A 16,200-nucleotide genomic window follows, 5' to 3' on the forward strand; every position below is an offset into this window, starting at 1 on the left:
ACTTTCATTCCTCATTCTTCCTGGTATCCATTTACCCTCAATACCTTACTTTTGTTGACATTTTCCTGCAACTCTCATTTTGCAAACTTTCAAAATATATAGCTACTTTTTCAAAGTTTTTTTTTCAGCATGGAATCTTCTGTAAACGGCCATTCCAGTCTATTCACAACCCATCATCTTATCTCACAATTTTGTTCTTACTTATGACGTCCTTTTTGTGACCTCACACCACTCCATCCATAAAGATGTTTAACAACCATGGTGGTAACACGTCCATGTCTCAGACCTACTTTTATAACAAGCCAGTCCCTATGGACATGGTCTTCTTCTATTGTGCAATATCTCCTCAAATATTCCTGCTTTGTTTTCTCCACTAAATTTCTCCTTCCCTCATACACACTCCACAACCACAACTCTTCAGTGGGACTTGACTCCATCTTAGAATTTACCCTTCTCTCAATATTCCTTCCATATCTGTATCTTTATCTTCCCCTGTCTTTATATATTTTCTTTTTGCATCCAATTCATACATCCATTTCATCACATTTGCCTGCCTTAATTACATTTATAATCACATTTTACCCCTTTCTCTTCTAAGGTAACTTTGAAAATCAGATATAACTTCTGCAACTCTCTTTAGGCAATTTCATCCACCAACTTACTGCGGTTTGGTAGAATTTTATATATATCCAGCCTTTTTAATGTTTTGATCTAATTTTTTGCAGTGTTCTGTGTAGAAGGATGAATAATGGTTTTAAACATGTCAAAAAGCAATGTCGTTCTTCATTTCAATATATACTGTATGAGATTTGTTGACTTGATTTTACTTCTGTTGTTGTTAGAGTTCTTAAGTTACTCATCAGACTTGTGATCTCGTTTTCTATTCACTCGTCATTGGATGACGTCTCGTTTTCGGTGAATTCAATCTTCACTGATTTCAACCCATTCTTTTTCCTGGCTATTAATACCTGTCATTCCAATTAGTTTGGTTTACGTGAACCCCAAGGGTAAAGGCCATGCATTCAGAAGATTTGCCATTACTTTCTGTTACTTCTTTCCAATGAACACCATAGTCTTTGGAATCATGAATTTCAATTCACTGGCCCTATGGGCTTGTTCCACATGAATAGGGTTCACCTTCTGAATAATAATAATAATAATAATAATAATAATAATAATAATAATAATAATAATAATAATAATAATAATAACTCGACAATAATCGGGTTATTTTTTGTGACCGATTTTCTGAGACCAGGTAACTGACTGGAAATGCGAATGATTCCAGGGGTATGCTTCACTTTCTTGTAGAGGTTTCAATTTTGAAAATAAGAAATGGCGTACAGAGACCTATTAAAAAGAAAGCAAGCAGTCAGACATCTTTGAGATTTCCTGAACTCTTTAATCTTTACCAAAGTCCAGCCATGCTTTATCAGGAAGGAGTCTAAATCTTTGGGCATCAGTGATATCTTTGAGGGAGTTACTAGATAGTTTACAGTCTCGGTTTGCTTGTGAATGTGTATAAGAGTAAAACTATGGCAGCTACTATCTACGGTATAAGCTGTCCTCAAAGTGGTTGGGAGTATCGTTACACTCGTACAGAATCAAAATTGTTAGAAAAGTTTTGTGTTCTACCGATGTACAACACTAATGGAAACGCCTTTCTTTTTCGAAAATAAATTACCAATTCGGTCCTGCGCAAGGTCACCTGTCGTTGCTCAAAGTAATCGAAAATGGGTCGGATTTAGGGGACTTCACTGCAAACTAAGGAGAACTGTCAAATAAACAGTGCTGTTGCTCATTACTGTCACTTGATTAAGGCTACTTTGTGCTTTGGTAAACGTGTTTTTCGTCAAGCATACAACTCATTTAACGACTTGGCTTCACAGTTAGCGTTACCAACAGCTTCTCGCTTGTTAAAGAAAGGGAAATTACCTGCAATTAATGAGTTATGTGATACTTCCTTAGCCTACCATGGTATATACCGAAAATCATGAACCCAATAGTACAAGGTCATCGTGTGTATTCGGTAAACGTAGTTAATAGATAATATTTATGGTTGCGTCAGTAATCTGAACACAAACAAAATAAATTATTCGGGATTGCTTTATTCTTAAACGCATTTGACCCTTCAACATGTAAACCAATGCTCCTGGTTCTCACGTAGGAGCGGAGTTTAGAAGCGATTACTGTCGCGGGTCGCGCTGCCACCAGTGCCTCCGAGGAGCGAGAGAGCCACCGGGAATCAAGATCGTTCGTTCACATGAGTTAGGTGCTCGATCCCTAGAGTCCGTCGGTAGCCGTGATCGTATAGTGGTTAGTACATTGCGTTGTGGCCGCAATAACCCAGGTTCGAATCCTGGTCACGGCAAGGGCTTTTCATGTTTGAATGAAAAGGTTCCTTGTTGTATAAGATATAGCTAAGATGGTTTTGTAATTTTGAACTCTTTTCTTGTCTTTCTATGGAAGAAAATATATTTTAGGTGGAAAAGTTGCTGATAGGGGGTTCTTGAGGAAAAAAGCACTTTGGGTAACACTTACACTGACATACAGACAGACACACACACACACACACATAGATTGTAGGGGGAAACAGCTGTGTGAATTTTTGCTCATCATGTCTTTCCTGAGCTTTGTCTTTCACAAATCTCCACTCATCTGAAGTCTCCTTCTTATAGTTCTCATCCAAGTGGGTCTTGGTCTGTCAACTCTACTGTTGTCCACAGGAGCTCGGCTAACACAATGCATTATCCAAGCCAGATATCTCCTTCTCTTTTCATGATTTCCCATTATATGTTGTAAATGAGATATTGCGGTCACATAGGATATAGTTTCAGAATGAGACAGAAAATGAGCAAACCTGAAGTTTCTAAATTAGTTCCGTCTTTAAACTCTGTGTCTGCTGTTCCTCTATAGCCTAACTGAATTCTTGGGTAGGTTTGCAGTCTTGGTCATTAGTTCTTCCTCCACTCTTGACAGGTTGTTAAGCACTGGGACTATCTTTTACTCAATTGTTGTGACTTTTTTTTAAGCAAAGTTAATGCCTAAGTTTTATTTTGTTTTTATATAAGATGCACTGAGGTTATGTATGAAACGTTTCTTGTGACTAAACCATGGATTTTATGGTGTTTTTTATAGACCCTGCTGCTTGCTGATATAATACCTCATCTGGATAATGTCTGTGTGTGTGTGTATGTGGGAATGTTTTTTAAGCGTATCTCAACTATAGCTTATTGGAAGTTACTGTGAATACGTTTGGCAAAATTAACCCCTTTGACGGATCGCATACCTCAATCAGTGTGTATGTAATTTTACCTCTCTTAGGATCAAAATGCTTTCTTGCCGTGACCAGGATTCGAACCTGGGTTATTGCGGCCACAACGCAATGTACTAACCACTATACGATCACGGCTGGTTAACCACACTGTACATTGTTTCAAACGAAAATTGATCCAGAGAATAGACTCCCAGTTCAGTAAAGAAACATCAGCTCAAGAACAATGAAGTATTGTAGTAGCCTTGAATACAATTATTCTAATCAGAATTTCGGTTTTGAACATTCTTTAGTAAAATTATACATGATAATGTTCTGTTTTTTTGCGCATTTATATGGGTAGCATAAACTTCTGAAAACTTCTTGCCTTGACTGATCAGTTACAGAGGACAAGCGATATAGCTGGTTCTTTCTGCATTGTTTTTCTCGTTTATAAAATTTGTCGCGAATGTTTGGGTTAATTATGTCAGTTCCCCCTAGAGCAATAGTGCAGTCAATGCACCTCATACGGTGCACTGTAGGCATTACTTAAGGTTCTTTGCAACGTTCCTTCCGCTCCTAGCTGCAACCCCTTTCATTAATTTTACTATACCTAAGTTCATATTCTCTTTCTTCCATCTGACTTTCCACTCTCTCCTAACAATTGTTTCATGGTGCACCTTCGAGGTTTTCCTTCTGTTACACCTTTCAAGTTTCAATTTCCCTTTCAGATCTGAATGACCTCATGGATCCTAGCGCTTGACCCCCAACCTAAATTTTATAATCTAATTCCAGTTCTATTATGTCATATTTAAATGCCACAAATAAGGTAGGCCGTGCATAATTATTGATAAGATATTTCTATTAAAATAGTTTATACAATCATTAAAAACTGAGAGGTTTTATTGGAACATTTTGTAGTATGCTAAAAACTATATTTTGAGCTATAGTTAACTACTAGATAGAAGGGATTAATTTATTACCTTGAACCTTGTCAAGATGGTTAATGCGTAAGTGTATTACGTGGGTAAGTCATTTTTACTTATGAGAATAGTTATTACTTATATATATATATATATATATATATATATATATATATATATATATATATATTTATGTTTCTATAAATTACCATGAAGTGAATATATTACTTTTAGCAATTTTTATTTAAAATTTTGCTTTATACTGGCATTTTCATGGCAAATAAATATTTTCAGAGCAATAAAATCTGTTGCTTGACGAAGTGTATAGAAAATAAGTGAATCAATCAATTGTATTGTTATCTCAGTATTTAACATTTACATTAATATGCCCTTATCAGATATGAGGCATCTGCAATAGTGCTTGTCATGGACTGTAAGGAAAAAATGGTACTCTCAGTATCTAGATGGAGGTCCTTATCATGTTTTATCCTATTATTTGGTCGTTAGTTTATCCCCGATGCTGCGCAGTTTTAGGTGGTATTTAGATATATATATATATATATATATAAATATATATAGATATATATCTATATAAATATATATATATATTATATATATATATGATATATATAGATTATTATTATATATATATATATTTATGTTTCTATTTATAGAGGTTATATAATTATTTATATATATATATATATAATATATATATTAATATATATATTATAGAGAATATATAGCATTTAATAGGTTTATATAATATATATATATATATATATATATATATATATATACGTATATATATATACATATATATATATATATATAATATATATATATATATATATATATATATATAAACCTAAAACGTCACAAACGCTGGGGTAGCTGCGCAGCATCGGGGATAAACAAACGACCAAATAATAGGATAAAACATGATAAGGACCTCTATCTAGATACTGAGAGTACCATTTTTTCCTTACAGTCCATGACAAGCACTATTGCAGATGCCTCATATCTGATAAGGGCATATTAATGTGATTGTAAAATATTCAGATAATAATACAATTGATTGATTCACTTATTTTTTCTGTACACTTCGTCAAGCAACAGATTTTATCGTTCTGAAAATATTTATTTGCCATGAAAATGTCAGTATAAAGCAAATTTAAATAAAAATTGCTAAAAGCAATATATTCACTTCATGGTAATTTATAGAAACATTCATTTCCTACATTCATAACTTTTTGGTGGAGACTTCTGGAGGAGATATCTGAATCACCTAGAAAATCTAAAGTAAATGTCGACCGAGCAAAGGCTACGAAGACTGGTGCCTTACAGATCCATTATTCAGCAGATAACAAAGTTCCTGGTCTACCTCCCTCGGTGTGAAAATCGGAGGGTGGGACACTCGTTTTCTCTTATAACAGAATTGGTAACAAAGACACAGACATATCCCATCAGTTCCTGATGAAAAACTCGAGTTATTCCCAGTCCCTCCCCCTCAGTCATTCATGGATAATGATGAAAAAGAGATGTCCAGTTAGGACCATGTCAAAACTTGTAGAGCACACATCACCTCAGACCAAAGTGGTGTTGCTTGTTTCTGAATATGGGCGGACATGAGGAAGATGAATCAAAGAATATGATCTCATCCTGTCTTCATAAACTGACCCAACGGGTTACGTGTCAGAGGGCTTGGGTTGCAGATCAAATACCCATTTTGAGAGGCGTGGGGTATTTGTTCCCTTCAGTGGTGCTCAGGAGGAACTTTTGGGTGCCACATTTGCTGAGGGCAGGTATATTGTGCCACCAGTCTACATTTGCCACTTTCTACTTGGATAGTTCTTCCTTGGGTCTTGTGCTGGTGGCTCAGTATGATGTGTAAATACCAAGCTCATGTTGGACTGAAAAGCATTTTGCCAAAGTTTTACAGGGAAAAATGGCTTGATGTACAGTATGTGATGGTCACTTTCTCCCTCCTAGCCCCACAAACACCACATTCAAGCCAGACTAGTCAGATGCAGCTCATTTGCTCAATGGAGCTTCCTATCTATATGAGCAGTCGTTAGTTGCGACTTCCTCTGCTCCTCCTAGACAAGCTGGACGCAATGTTTTACTGTAAATGGTCTTATGCTCCCATGTGATTGGTCTTTTTTGCTGAGTGGTTCATGCACCAGTCATTCTGACGGTTTCCTGTGGTGTTGCGATAAAGGTATTACAAGAAAAGCTTCCCTTCGCTCCCCTGCGTGACTAGGCAATGGACAGTCAAAATAGCGCACAAACAACCATCAATCCCGGGCAAGATCTTCCTGCTAAGGATAATTCTCCGTATGAAGACGGGGGTTTCTCACCTCATGGGACGGAATGGCAGATTTTTAAGATAATTTGAATTTCTTTCTAAACACGCAAACCCTTGTCATTCCCTTAGGGGGGTAGTGCCGTCAGTACGCCTATGTGGTGCACTGTAGGCATTACTTAAGGTTCTTTGCAGCGTGCCTTCGGCCCCTAGTTGCAACCCCTTTCCTTCCTTTTACTGTACTTTTTCATATTCTCTTTCTTCCATCTTACTTTCCACCCTCTCCTAACAATTGCTTCATAGTGCAACTGTTAGGTTTTCTTCCTTTTACACCTATCAACCCTTTTACTGTAAGTTTCCATTTCAGCGCTGAATGGCCTCATAGGTCCCAGTGCTTGGCCTTTGGCCTAAATTCCATATTCAATTCAGACCCTAGTCATTGTTACGATCCTGCCTCTGGCTTCCGGTTAGGACTAAACGGTTACCCACTATTCTGCACAAGTGACACCACAAAATCTGAAACCTTGTTTGTAAGCTTCATTCGGCCACTGCAGCTCCAGAAGTATATCCATATAAAGGCTCGAATTTTAGTATGTATGAAAAATGCAAGGTATCTTCAATTGCCATGCGTGTACTTTCTCAGATATGGTCACACATATACGTACCTCAACAAGAATATAATAAAATTCCTTGAACCGTCAACATTCAGGTAGGGCTTCGTGCACCTGGCTGCGTCCAGATGTGTTAAGGCGCTGTCACACTAGCGAAATTTCCGTTGACTTTTGAATTTGACGTCAACTTTTCATGTTTTGACGACCGACTTTCTGGTGTCGTCGTCACGAATTTTGAAAACGGTACCGATTGAATTCAGCTCATCGCTACCGTCGACTTTATTGTTTGTGTATATCTCGGAGAGCGCGCATTTCAAGTCACCAGATGCAAGATGGAGTTCTTGGTACAGTGGACAAGATTGCCAGAACAGTTTTTGGTCGAAGATATGGGGAAGAAACTTTGCTTATGGGACATAAGCATCTTAGTTTTATGAAAAAGGGTCTTAAATGGAAAAATTACCAAGAAATCACCATGCGACTCAGGGAAAGCTTTCTTGAACTTGCTGATCTTCATACAGATAAGCATACTACCTATATCTGAATAGTATCAGATTGTTATATAGCCTAGGTCTGCGCTCGTTTTTGTTTTTTTTTCGATTAGCAAATAAAATAAACAAAAATCTTTAAAATTTTTGCAGTGTTTCTCTAGCTTAATTTATAATACAGTCTGACTGTGGTCGTGTAAACAAGGTGACGAATAGCCTATCTAGGCTAGCCCTAGCTTATTCTTTTTTAAAATAAAACTTTTCACATCTTTTTAACCAGGACCGAACCCAAAGACTTTTTTTTTCTAATTCTATGAAGCATCATTAAACACATGCAAATACGACCCACTAGATGCTTTGTGTTATAAAGCATAGTTGTCTTATCATTCCGGGAAGTCACAGCTCAGATGGTTTGTTTACGTTTTGACGACGACAACCACGGTATGAAGAAGAACGTGTGTGACAACCAGAGTACGGAATGACGTCGACTTCTTTGGAAAGTCGACGACAAACTCAGAAAAAGTAGACGGAAATTTCGCTAGTGTGACAGCGCCTTTAGAGTCACGTGCTTTTATACATCACAAATAAACAAAACCGCAATATACTTTAAAAATACAGACACGAAACCAGGTACATAAAACAAACGCATAAACTGATGCACATACACTAACTGTCAAAAGTAAATTATTGTATCGTATGTTCCAATGTTCTAGATTGTAATATATATCAGTATATATCATATTTCTAATTCATGTCTCCTCTCCTGATCGATATCCTCATTTGCATTAGGATATTTGATAATGAATATTAAATGGCTCGTTTCACATGCATTTTTGTTATTGTCCTATTAATACATCGAAGCTAATTAGACTATGTTAAAGAAAGTGGCAGCATTTGATGGAGATGTAATGGTGCTTCCCTTCGATAAAAAATAGCTCGATTCGGTTTGGTATACTCTCTCTCTCTCTCTCTCTGTCGAAATCCCAAGTTCCATCTTAGTCTAGGAGAGCCTAAAACCTCTATATAGCGGCACATACCATTACTATTACTCGTATAATTGTACAAAAAATGTTCATATACATAAAGGGGTCCAAAACACCCCTACTTTAATTAGAATAAATGGTTGAAGAAAATCTTTTGCAATAAATGCATAAACAACGATTGCATATGCTGTATCTACCGGAATTCAGGCACAAACTGATTAATGTATGTCTTCATTCGCATAACATAATTATAAGTAACAGTAAAGAAATGAATAAGATTAGAGGAGAGACAGAGACAGAGACAGAGAGAGAAATGAGTCTCCATTAAGCCCGGGATGTTGCGAACCTGTTGCAGCTCTGGGGAAGCCATTGAAAGTAGGTCATAGTTGGAGACTACTGACTTGCATTATTTGCAAGTGTCTTCTATCTCCTTGTAGCCGTGATCGTATAGTGGTTAGTACATTGCGTTGTGGCCGCAATAACCCAGGTTCGAATCCTGGTCACGGCAGAGGAAGATTGTAATTTTGGGATAAAAGACACGTTATATATACACAAGAGAATTAGTGTTAGGACTGAGGTACAGTGGTTAACTAAGTTAGGTCATTGTGTTGTGGTCGCAGTCTACCAAGTACGAATGTCGGTCAAGATGAATAGACGTAGGGAACTGAAGTGTTTTTCTGACTTTTCAGTTATTTTATATATATTGTGATCTTAGGAAACATCACCGTGTGATTTGTAATACTTTTAGCCTATGTTTTTGGAAGCTAGCAAAATCAGACAAAGTACATTTATATATTTAGAATTTGAGGCACTTCAAAATCATATCTGGATCTTTGCTGGAAAAAAAATATATTTATGATAAAGTAGAACTATTGGTAGGAATAATTCAATTTTACTGGAATCTAATGCTGGTTTACTTTCTCTATCCAAGATTCCCATTCTCCTATGATTTGCCTTAACCAGAATCTCGTTTTCTTCCACGTAGAATTCCCGTTTTCTTTCCTTAGTAGTCATCCTGTTCAATTTGATAGCGTAAATAGTATACGTGCCGAGATTAATCTACGGCACGGAAACTATTTGCACCATCAAATTGAACAGGATGACTACTAAGAAAAGAAAACGGGAATTCTACGTGGAAGAAAACGAGATTATTTATATATATATTATATTATATATAATATCTATTATACATATTATATATATATTATATATAGATATAAATATATTATATTTATAAATATATATATAATACAATATATCTATATATATATAATATATATATATATATATATATATATATGTGTGTGTGTGTGTGTGTGTGTGTGTGTGTGTGTGTGTGTGTGTAAGCCGCATATAATCCACCTGGGAAATTATTTACTGCAACCCATATAGAATGATTAAAAAAAATACAAATAAGTAGCTGAAAGATATGCAAGAAAGGCCAATTAGAAATTATTCTGAGAGAGAGAGAGAGGGGGGAGGGGAGTCGTGCATGAAATTTGAACTTACACTTAACGGAAAATAACACACAGACCAGAGACACCATCGCTTGCTGTCCTTTTAAGTTAATATACCCCCTTCCCTTAAAGAATAAGGCTCATAACATAAACTGATAATAATTTTCCTATTGTTCCAATTACCCTTTTTAAGAAGAGGTAATCGAAGTGACAAAAATGAACTCGTTGTATCCGTGGTAGAAAAGTAAAACAAGCCAATGTGAACTAAAACTGCTCACTTATTCTTAGCCTTGTGTTATCGGGTCAGTGGGCGAAAAGGCATCTGGTTAGGCATATAATAAAAATAGAATCGCCTGGGGACCCAGTGAGCGGGACAATCTCTCTCTCTCTCTCCTCTCTCTCTCTCTCTCTCTCTCTCTCTCAAATGCCTTATGTCTGTAATGACTTAACTGCACACGCAAGCTGCAGTTATTATAGAGAGATATATAAAGAATCCTGTTGTAAGATTAATTAAACTGATCATAACACTATGTTACAGCAATAGTGATTCATGAAGAATTCGGTTGTATTCACCATCTGCCGTTGTTTGCGTTGGGAAGTAAAGAATGTGTAACTTTTCTTGATGCAGTTCACTTATCTGAATTATTTTCTTTTACAGAACGTTTGTTACTATAACAAACGTTATAGTAACGTTTGTTATAAAGATTAGTGCATATTACAATTAAGTTGCGGTCTTAAAAATCATACCGAATTTAGCTAGGGTTATGATCACTGTTTGGTTAAGTGCATGAGTAATTGACTTGATACTATAAAAGCCCTCTATTTTAGTAAGATTATCATCTTAATTGGTCCACATGTGTAGTGGTTAATGTCGCGGTCTGCCACTCAGATGTTGCGGGTTCGTGTCTCCCCCAGGCCGATGAAAAATCACTGGCTTTGTATCATAATCAGTTAATGCTGCAGTGTGGGGTCTGCGGTGGGAGGTTGGAACCAACATTCTTTGGAAGCATGAATTTCAAGTCAATGGCCCCTGTGTGCTTGTTCCATGTGAATAGGTTTCATCTACTGAAATAATATAATAATAATAATGTTCCATATATACTTACCCAACAGGAGCATTAGAGTAAATATCCCCAGGAAAGACATAAGTAGCGATCGATCCAGGCAGGAGTTATTGGTAATTCAAGTATATTACTTGGTCATGGATATTTTGACGATTCCAGAAGTTAAGATGTTTTCTCGATTCCAGATTTATTCACGATTCCTGAGGTTTAGGTGATGAATTCGAATCTGTTGAAGATACCAGAGGTTTATGTAACTTATTCACAAGATTTGTAGAGGATTCTAGAGGTTTATGTGGCGGATTCACAAGATTTGTTAGGGAGTCAAGTGATTTGTGTGACACTTTTAGAATATTTGTTGAGGATTCCAGAAGCTTATGTGACGATTTCAGGTGATTTGTTGAGGATTCCAGAAGCTTATGTGACGATTTCAGAAGAATTGTTGAGGATTCCAGAGGTTTATGTTGCGGTTTCAGATTTTTTTACCATTCCAGACGAGGGCAATTTCAGGCTTGTTGACGCTTCCAAAATTACAAAAGAGTCGAGTAGATTTGGTGATGCTTCCAGAGGCTACTCGGTACTTCCAGCAAAACGCGACGGGAAGGGAACTCCAACTTGTGAGCTTGCCTCCCGGTGTTCCTTCTGGTTTCTAGAGTGCCGGCGAATTTGCCTTTGATCCTCAGCCGTTGTCAGAGTTGCCAATTTAGTGGAGCTTCATACATACGCCGATGCATTTACAAACTGTTTCCATCAATTCTAGTTGTCATAGGTACGCAATAATGATAAAATTACTCTATACAAATAGATACGCTAATTTCACTCATTTCCCCGGTTCTGTGTAAGTCTTATACCCAGTTTGGAGGGTAAACACATACCAATTGGCAACGCTGGACGTTGTCTACCACGCAGGCTCATAAACTCTCGATGCGCGCCATGGTTGAATTTCTAGTCGATAAATGGCAATTTCGTTGATTGTCCTGTACACGTGTATGGCGGTCTTCGCGGCCATAGAGCTGTTTGCGTTCTGCATGGAAGAGTGGAGTTATTTACCTAACTTAGCATGATAACGTAGCTGTTTTTATTATTATTATTATTATTATTATTATTATTATATTCAGTCACCCATGACCATCGTATTTTTATATGCATATGTAGCACAACTGAGTATCTGCATGCATATTTATATTATATATATATATATATATATATATATATATATATATATATATATATATATATGTATATATGCATTTATATATATATATATATATATATATATATATATATATATTCCAGTTTTAAGCGTACAAATGAATGCATAAGTAAATATGCATGTGTATGTACGTATATAATGTTATATATATAAATATATATATATATATATATATATATATATATATATATATATACATATATTTATATATATATATATTATATATATATACTATAATTATATAATATATATAAATGTCAACTCTGCACCAGCACGGTATAATGTAAACTAGGAGATAACGTAAAGAATTAATCGCATTAAGACCGCTCTACATAATTAATGAAATTACTTATGAAACGACAGCCACGCGCTCTTAAGTACGTTGTGTTCATGGAAGGTTTTGTGCTAAAGAGCTTTGCATTCGCAAAAACATCATTATTATATTAATGGGGAGCCAGCGGACTACTACTTTTATGCAGGAAAACATTATATGTAACATAATTTGAATGGAATTAATTAAGGAGGAATGAGTCGCAAAATATTGACGATAAAAGTATTTAAAACAAGACATGTTATCGGTAATTACTGCGGACAGCAAATTAGGAAAATTTGGAAAATTAATTTGCTCACATAAACATGTACAAATCCAGTTGATGTTTCCATCAATATAATTGTATAATCTATATCAAATTATCAACATCAATATTTACTACTTCCAGACTTCCTTCTTCTTTTTAGTAAATCATCTATAGTAAAGTCGAAACATGATTTGTTTCTTATCATTCGCTTTGCTTAGGAGCAAACCTGTCAGTGTTTCAGTTGATAAGCTAGTTCTTACTTTAGTTTTCATCCTATTTATAGTAAAAAAAATTCTTTCAGTTGCAGTACTTGAGTTTGGTAAACAGGGCAAAGTTTGCATAATGTTTCATGAATTTGGAAACATTAATGTATTGTCCATTTGCCTAATTGATATACTACTCTACTCCAAAATAACTCTGGCGTCACAACATCAAGTCTTTCAAGAGAATTACTAAGCAACCTCTACTCTTGTGTCAAAAGAAGACACCAAATGAAATAATCATGGTAATTCTTTTCCCAGAACAACTTTTGGACTTACTCTCTTCAATGAACCGATTGCATCCGAGTCAAAAGGAAATCTTTTGCAAACTGGATAGGCAGCTTCCATAAAAAAATCGTAACAAATAAGCCGAAGATGTTTCATTTCTTTCATATTGTCTCGTTTCGTTTCTTAGCTCAGTTCCTATTATGATGCTAAGATACATTTCTTCCAAAAACTTTTAAGTTTCCAGGTTCATTTACCTTTATTTCCTTCGTTGGTGTCTCATTGACATACTCGTTTGTCTTTCTGAAATAGCATTTCTAATATTGTTTGAAGAGCTGAATCAACATACATATGTAAAATGTGTACCCAAGGTGACTCAGATTAGCATTGAATGTTGGTAAAACAAAATCTAAGAATAACAGATCTAATTTGGTTATGGTGATTCTTACCGCAACAAAGATTCCAGATTAGTAAGCTTATCACCAAGAATAACATTCGTAAAACAGGTGTTAATGTGTACTGTTCAATCAATCTGGCCACGACCATATGCAGAGCGAACCTTGCACTTAGTGAAGGATACAGTATTTTTATTTGGCTTTGCATTTGTAAAACTTTGACAATCTTTAAGGCAAGCATGAGATGCACATAATGCAAAAGCATGGCAGCTGCTCTTCATATGATAATAAATAAACATTAATGCTTATTTCCTTGATCTTTGGTCTTGAAGGCACAAAATTAAATTGATCTTGACGTCCTCTAATAATTTTCATGAGTACAATAACATTCCGAATTAATATATATATAAATAGTGGTGCAGTCTCTCATAAAACTATACCTACCTTTTCTCTTAGTAAGTCAGTCATGTAAAGACATTTTCTAGCCTCTGGAATCTACCTTTACCTTCTTCCTAAATGGACGTTCTGCCTCTTTATTATGTAATCATTCTTCACAATGCAGCGCGTGATAATACAGTAATGTCAAGTTCATTACCCGTTCCGACCAAGGAATGATGATAGGTGTACCAGCAGTGTATGCTCTATTTTGATCCTTGCAGCACCGAAGCATAAAGATTAAAATTGCCTACTACTCTTCCTGAAATGTTAAGTGCCCCCTGATATGTTTATGTGCACAAAATAACAAACTACTTTGAATTACCGGCATTTTCAATTGTCTATCTATGATGATAAAATCCGATTGGATCTTTCTTGTTTGTCCACCTCGGTTGGGGGCAGGATAGGTAGGGGATGGTGAGGGTAGGGGAGACATGATGCATACACCTTTCTCCTAAAACCTGCATGTCCCCCACGTGGGGGCGAGGTAGGTAGGGGATTGGGAGGGTAGGAGGAGACATGGCAAATCCACCCTCCTCCTGCAAAGCTGTTTGTCCGCTCTGGATGTGGCTGGGTCAGTAAGGGGATCAGGAGAGTAGGGGATAGATTACATATCCACCCTCCTCCTGCAAACCTGTTTGTCCGCCCCAGGTGGGGCCGGGTCAGTAGGGGATCGGGAGAGTCGGGAAGACATTACATATCCACCTTCCTCCTGCAAGCCTGTTTGTCCGCCCTAGGTGGGGCTGGGTCAGTAGGGGATCAGGAGGGTATGGGAAACATGATGGACAGCGCTAGGTTCCAGCCCAGTGTAGCACGCGACATCAAGCTATTTTTTCGAATATGTTACAGTTTTCTTGGCCAATTTTAGGTATTGCAGAGAGAATTCTCAAAATCTATGGGTTTCACCCATTTAAAAGAAAAAGTGTGAAAATCTGAAATATGCTGAAACACCTGTAGATTTCAAATTAATATGTAGATCTGGCAACACTGTCTTGTTCTCTCCTTCATGGTTTGGAATTCTACCCTTAACCCCCAATTCTATATTTCCGAATTCCCCCCCCCCCCCCCCCCCCCTTCTCCCAGCCCCTCCCCTTTCTCCTTTCATTCAGTCTTTTATGCTAACATCAGGCGTAGATTAGATAAAAAGATAAAGGTCCCATCGGATATTCCATTGAAAAAATCTATATAGTTGCTACACAGTATCATTTATTTTCGATGTAAATACCCTTCAAGCCCACCTTCAAAATTCTCTAAATCATCGCCCAGAACGACGATTGAAAATAGTACCCATTTTTTGTTCAAGAGATGTCAAAGAATTTCATCACAGTTTCTATCCAACCAGGATACCCTCACTTTTGTGATAGATATTTCAACGGCTCTGATTGCTCGCGGGCATTCTGCTTTACGGTAAACTTTGTATGTATTATAATATATATATATATATATTAATTATATATATATATATATATATATATATATATAGATAGATAGATAGATAGATAGATAGATATAATGTGTGTGTGAGAGAGAGAGAGAGAGAGAGAGAGAGAGAGAGAGAGAGACTTGCAGTGTAGTATCTTTTTACAGCCAACACCCAAGAATGTCTGTGTCTGGGTGTAGATATGTTTATCTGTGTGTGTGTGTGTGTGTATGAGTATGCGTGTGTGTGTGTGTGTTGAGGGTTACGACTTGAGGTTGAATGTGTAAATAACAAAGTAACAAAGCAATGGAAAAGGTCTTACGGACTTGAAAATAAAAAAAATTCTGGCCTTCCCCATACAGTAGTCCACATTCTCCTGAAACGGTAAAAAAGAGAGAGAAAAAGAGTGTGACCCTGGGGATAAAAACTTCTCAAGGAAAAGACGACCTACGATACGGGAGACCATCCTTGTTTCCTTATTTCGTTGTTCAACCCTTTCCGTCGTTAAACCCTCCGAAACTGTCGTCCCTGACCAATTAAAATTCACGGCCCCGGGCGTCTCTCGTATTAGTTATGGTCAGAGGGCTTCCTCGCAA

At 36.6% G+C, this 16,200-nt stretch overlaps 3 non-coding genes across 3 annotated transcripts; 2 read left to right on the top strand and 1 right to left on the bottom strand.

The window, feature by feature from the left end:
• The first annotated feature begins 2,299 nt into the window (after nucleotides 1-2,299).
• On the top strand, nucleotides 2,300-2,371 carry Trnah-gug (transfer RNA histidin (anticodon GUG)). The gene has a single exon. It is a non-coding gene; the product is annotated as a tRNA-His (tRNA).
• A 969-nt stretch (nucleotides 2,372-3,340) lies between these two features.
• On the bottom strand, nucleotides 3,341-3,412 carry Trnah-gug (transfer RNA histidin (anticodon GUG)). Its single transcript has one exon. It is a non-coding gene; the product is annotated as a tRNA-His (tRNA).
• A 5,584-nt stretch (nucleotides 3,413-8,996) lies between these two features.
• Trnah-gug (transfer RNA histidin (anticodon GUG)) lies at nucleotides 8,997-9,068 on the top strand. The gene has a single exon. It is a non-coding gene; the product is annotated as a tRNA-His (tRNA).
• Nucleotides 9,069-16,200: the final 7,132 nt, after the last annotated feature.

This window comes from Macrobrachium nipponense, chromosome 8, assembly GCF_015104395.2.
Source record: "Macrobrachium nipponense isolate FS-2020 chromosome 8, ASM1510439v2, whole genome shotgun sequence".
NCBI lineage: Eukaryota > Metazoa > Arthropoda > Malacostraca > Decapoda > Palaemonidae > Macrobrachium > Macrobrachium nipponense.